Here is a 6,143-nt window from a genome sequence, read left to right as displayed (position 1 = left end):
ACCACACCATAGAGTTGGTCATACAGTATATCTTTTCATAGGACGGCATTAAAGAGATTTCACTGTGATTATTAGTGACCTGTTCGCAACATAAATAAGCGCTTACATTTTTTGTTCACTCACAAAAAATCAAACTGCAGTCATCAACCTTTGACAAGGTGTAACGAAAGTGAGTACACCCCAGGTTAAAATCCTTTAGAGAGTCTGAGAAGGGGCTGTGTTGACCCGAAACGTCTCAAAATGAAAAGGGATTAAAAGGGAGGTCATCGTTGTGTGTTTTAACCTTGCCTTACATTGAACTTTTACATTTTGATTCTGCACCTGGCTAAAATAGATGGAATGCATCCCCAAACCATGTCAGTCCCACTATCATACTTGACTTGATAGATGATACACTTTTTTGTAAAACTCACTTGTTTACCACCACACATGCTTGACACCATCTAAAGCCAATTTGATCTTGATCTCAAGAGAGATGAACAGACCAAGGATATGGATCACTGGAACCACGTTGTGTGGTCTGATGAGACCAATATGAAAAAAATGCTTTACATGGTGTCAAGCATGTAAGGTGGTAAACAAGTGAGTTTTACAAAAAAAAATATCATCTGTCAAGTCAAGCATGGTAATGTAAGCCTGTGGTGTTAAGTTCTGCTAGGAAGACGAGACGGTACCTCACTCTCAACACTGCTCTTAATTATCCAATCACAGCTCCCGGTCGGGGAATACCGCCACGTCACTCGCTTATCCTCTCCTTTCAGCCAATAGAATGTCTACACGTTTGTTTTAAGACTCTGGCCCAATTCGAAACGGGAGGTAGTGACTCTATGACTCTCCTCCTACATAAACATGTCACTGATCAGATAGGTCAAGTTAGCTGATGAGGCAGCCGTTACGAACGGCACTAACGAGTGCGCCGCCTTGCGCATTTGATGTTACGGCGATTCTATGGCGGGAGTTACGTTCATCACGTTAGCGCTTAGCTTACGCATGCTATTTGAACGGTGAATGATCGTCAGACGGCGGAATCGTAAAATAGGCTATAAATAGATCTAGCGACAGCATATTTAGATACTACAATGTTGATTTATGCATTCGATTTTCAATATCTACATACATAAGAGTCAGAATAAAGAGTATGATAAGGTAGTAGCTTGGGTAGTAGCCATGTTTGTTTTTCAGGTTTCCGGTTGAGAGGGAGGTGGCGCACAGCATGTTGGGTACCAAGGCAGCGAAGTCAGCATCTGATGTATCCTCGAAATATCCTCGTTACGCCCACAAATGCAGTCAACTGTCGAGAGAGGAAATAAAGCAATTTTTCGTTTCGATCCACACTTCATGACTCGATGTCCAGTTAGCTCACTGGAAGGACAGCTGCCTTCCCTGTTTCGAATTGGGCCTCTGTCTGTTTCCACTCTTTGCTACCGCTGACACCCCGCCTCCATCCCTTTCAACCTCCATCTCCTTCAACCTCCATCTCCAGATGTCCTGGTTCCCTAGTCCCAGAAATGTTCTAAGCTATGAGATAGGCATCTGTCATTGGCTCCCATTATAGCCCCGTTGGCGCACGCAGCCAAGTAAAAGATGAATGGGAGCCTATTGGGCTAAATGGCTCAGCAGGGATTTGTGACGATTCTGTTCTCTGGTTTGTAAAGATATGTGCACATTCTGTACCTTATCATGGAAGTTGTATTAGAAGTGAAGTTAAAGGTTCCTGACATGGCTTTGTTCTCCCAAAGACGTGTTAGTTTTGTCCTGCAACACGCTAGCATTCGGCTAATACCTGCTGGCTGAGGAATCTCTGCGACTATTCACGACCAGAGCTGACGAGAGACGTACTCTGACTGATCCTCCTAGCAGAGACATCTACCGTCACACACCTCAACCCCCACCACCGTCCAACATGTTAATTGAAGGTGCCCAAATTCTTAAGGATGAGCGCAGTCATTTCCTTTACCCCATGTACACATGCCGCTTTTCCACCACCTTAAATGCAATAAATAACAGGTGTCCGCAACATCCTAAGGCCACACCAATTTAATTTGTTGGTTCTCGGATTTTTTCAGGAAAAAGTTGAAGCGAGAGGGCGAAAAAAAAAAAAAAAAAATTAGTCGTGTGGTTATACCACCTGTATATCAGCCTCACATGGACCTCCAAAGGAAGGTGCAAGACAGGCAAACACCTGGACATGGAGAAGGACAGTGTAGAAGGGAATTAAGGCAGCCAAATAGACCAGGCACAAAATTAGCTCACAGGGCAATTATTATATTAATCTGGTTTGAATAAACTGAGATGATTCAACAGTTGAATAGTTGTTGTTTTTCTTTTTTAAAACTGCTATCCCACTCCACTAATTCCACTAAGAGCAATACTGTGTTTCACCGCTGCTACTGCTAACCCACAGGGGCTTCAACTTGCCATTGCATGTTTGTCTGTAAATGTTTGAATGTAACACGTTTCCTGATTCGCTAGTCGTAATCGGCATGTTGAAAGGAGTGGTTTTATTGGTTCTCTACGTCACATGACCTCCAACTACTAAAGAGACACCTCCCCGTTCATGAAAACATGCAGTCTTCGTTTTTTTTTAGCGATTTCATTTTTTGGGGTATTGAAACTGATTTTTTTTTTTTTCCATTTTGTTACAAAATACAAGAGGCGAATCCGAGAACCAACAAATTAAATTGGTGTGGCCTAACATAACTTTAAACACATCGACATCTGAAGTCAGACTTAAAACTACAAAACAAATGGCGTAGTGCCGTAAAGTCGATTGTCACGTGTTATGTCATTGCTATAGTTGAAATAAGGGTCATTTTCACGAATCTAACACTTGACAAGATGCAAACGTGTCGGCAAATGCTTTCACTTACTCATATCTATCGAACGCGACTTCATTGTTTCCAGGGAAAAAATCACACGGGCAGATAGTTCTATGAGAAGCGTACAGCCCCATTGGCACCCATTCATTATTTACTTGGCTGCGATAACATAGCTGCAGTGCCACTCCTGGCCACACCAGCTAGTGGTCGTTCTTGTACAAGATTCCATTTTCTTTGCCTAGTCCTCTTCAGCCTCCTTCAGCCTTATCCTCAGGAGCCACCTTCACCAGTTGGTCCCTGTCCTGTAATGGGGGTAGGCTTCGCTCCCTGCCTCATCATCGGCAGGATATGAGCCCCCCTTTACAAATTTTATTCTGCAGGTCGGGGACCTGCGCCAATGAGAAATGTTGCCTCCCTGTTTATTTATAAATACCTTTCATTTCATTTTGTCTATCGAGTCTTTTATGGTAGAAGTGGGACTGACATGGTCTGGGTGCATGAATGACGTCATTGGAAATCTGAATTTCACCTAAAGAAACATGCATGTCAACATGCACTGTGACTACTGAAGCAGATCATGATACTCTCCATAGGATTTAATTAAAATCTCACACTCATCTATTTTGGCCAGGTGCAGTCTCAATAGGCACGGTCGCAACCAAGAAAAAAAAAGCTTGATCAACACGAGATCTAGCCTGGTCCTGACCATCCCATAATACTGCCATTTCATTTCGTATTCATGGTCTGGCATTTGTTTGCTCTGAAGCGATTGTAGGAAGCAGGAAGTTTGCACTCAGTTATGGTTTGAAATTATTGGACAACTCTCACCCAATCGGTGGCAGTTACTCAACAACAACATAGCGCAGACCAATGGCTCTGGTGCAGATGTGTACGTCATTGTCACGAGCGTCCTCCCCCTATCACCCCCACGTGGGGGGCGTATTCAATTATTGGCTGTTTCCTGGGGGGGCGTTGCGATCAAAATTCTACAGCTCCAGGCACTCCACAGAGAAGCACGGCCAGACTACAGTACTGGAGCCAATCCTTTGGCGGAAGTACGTAGGATGGCTCGCGAGGCTACACGAGATCTGCTTAGTCGAATAAAGGTGGAGTTGAATGCTTAGCAAACAAGTTGGACAGTTTTTTTCTAATGTGATTTCCCAAGACATAAAAAACGCTGCTTCCTACTTGGAGCAGCGAGTGAGCTGCCTAACAAGCATGTGGGCTACACCTGCAATTCACGTCAGATTGATGAATGCCAATCACAGCAGATTACCGACGGCATGGAGGAGGTCTTCTGCCCAGCAGTAGCTCTTGTGGTACTGCGTGGCTGCTTGACAAAACTTTTGTTCCCGTGATGGTTTAACGCCATGTGACACGACTGCTGCGCAGAGGTCACTCCCTTAAACTGTGTCGTGAACGGCAATTCTAACCAGGATGCTTGACGCAGACACAGTGAGCATGCGCGCTGCCTAGCAAATTTGCTGCCTGGTTGAAAAAACGCCATCATGAACGCCCTTAATGTAAGGCGACCCCTTCTCAGACACTCTCTACAGGATTTTAACCTGGGGTGTACTCACTTTTGTTACATGTTGTCAAATGTTAATGGCTGTATTTAGATTTTTTGTGAGTGAACAACAAATTTAAGCATTTATTATATGTTGTTAACAGGTTGTTAATCATTGTGTCAAAGTGAAATTTCTTTAATGTTGTCCTATGAAAAGATATACTTGTCATGAGCTCACCCCCTGGCATGCTCCTTTTGAGCTCTTGACTCTTATTTCGCTCTCTCTCTCTCTCTCTGCCTCTCTCGCGCTCTCTCTCTCTCTCTGCCTGTCTTGTTCTCTGTCCCTCCCTGTCTGCCGGTCTTGCTCTCTGTCTCTTTGTCTCTCTCTCTCTGTCTCTCTCCCTGTCTGGTTGTATCAGTCTGGTCTGTCTCTGTCTGTCGTTATATGTGGGTAGATGACGGATAGGCAGCAAAAAACATTTTTTTCACAAAACATTGTTTATGAGGGGAAAAAGTATATGTCTACGTAGTGCAGCAATTAATCTTTCAAAAAATCCAAGTGGTCACAATGTTGGTCTATTCATTGATTATTTATTTACGTTGATAAAGCAATTTGCTGAAAATATGTCCTTTGGTGTGACGTTAAGAAATAAATATATTAAGTAGTGTAGAAATGGCTTGATGGAGTTTTATGAACATTGTTACACTCTTCATATTTATTGCAATTTTTTTAAGTCTTAATTTAATGAGAAATTACCATTTAAGTATTTTTTTTTCCCATTAGATGTGAGATTATTAGAAACCTTCGAGGAAAAACAGGGATATCTTTCTTTTAAATGTTCAAAATTGTCCGAATTTATACTAACTTTTCAGGGACGATAATTTGTTCTTCCCTAATGCAATATTCAGTGTTTATCAAACATATTGTTTAGCTCAAACAAATATTTGAGCGTTTAAAACATGTCACACCGTAGGACATTCATGTCACGCTAAAGGACAGAAATGCAAAACTGAGCCAGAAACAAATATATCAACATGATTATTTTGTCTTTTGATCATACTATAATGTTGTAGTCAATATGGACCTACACTTTACACTTATAAGTCTTTGAATCGTCGATTATCAGCCTATCGTAACTCTTAATGACAGCCATGCGGTCATTGAATGTAACCTGCAGAGCTCATAAGACTCATACTGAAGGGTGACCTTGGCATGACCATCACACTTTTGTAGGTATGCTATGACTGTCACACCATTGAACCTGTAGTGTGTAGTGGCCAGTGCCTGTTTGGTATCTCAAGCTGGACAGCACATTTATGCTGTATATTGAGCTCTCCACAGCATACTTTATTCATCTATACTCCTCTATATACTCTCTCACTGATCTTTCCTTCACTGTTACCGTTATATTTTATGGTTTCAAAGCAGCATTAAAAATCAACAGCAAATATTCATCAACAATGCATCAAAGTATACATTCCAAAGGCCAATAAAGGAATAAGTAATTTGAATACACAATATTTATCTAGTCAAACAACAAAACAAAAAAATATGTACTACCAGTTGTTTTAAAAGCTATTTCTCAAATATCTAGTCCATTGGTGTGACCTGTTTGTCCTTTGGTGTGATACTCCAAAGTGTCACACCATAGGACTTTTACCATCACACCGTAGGACTTTTGACCTTTTGAGTTAATTTAAAGCCATGTCGTTGCCAACTGAAATACAATTTCACCTTTAGTAAGATGCATTTTCATACATCTACATAAGAAAAAAATATGAAAAATATACACTATTGTCAAAATGTATTTTATGGC

Source organism: Engraulis encrasicolus, chromosome 8, assembly GCF_034702125.1.
Source record: "Engraulis encrasicolus isolate BLACKSEA-1 chromosome 8, IST_EnEncr_1.0, whole genome shotgun sequence".
In the NCBI taxonomy this organism is placed as follows: Eukaryota; Metazoa; Chordata; class Actinopteri; order Clupeiformes; family Engraulidae; genus Engraulis; species Engraulis encrasicolus.
Note: the sequence above shows the minus strand (reverse complement) of the source record.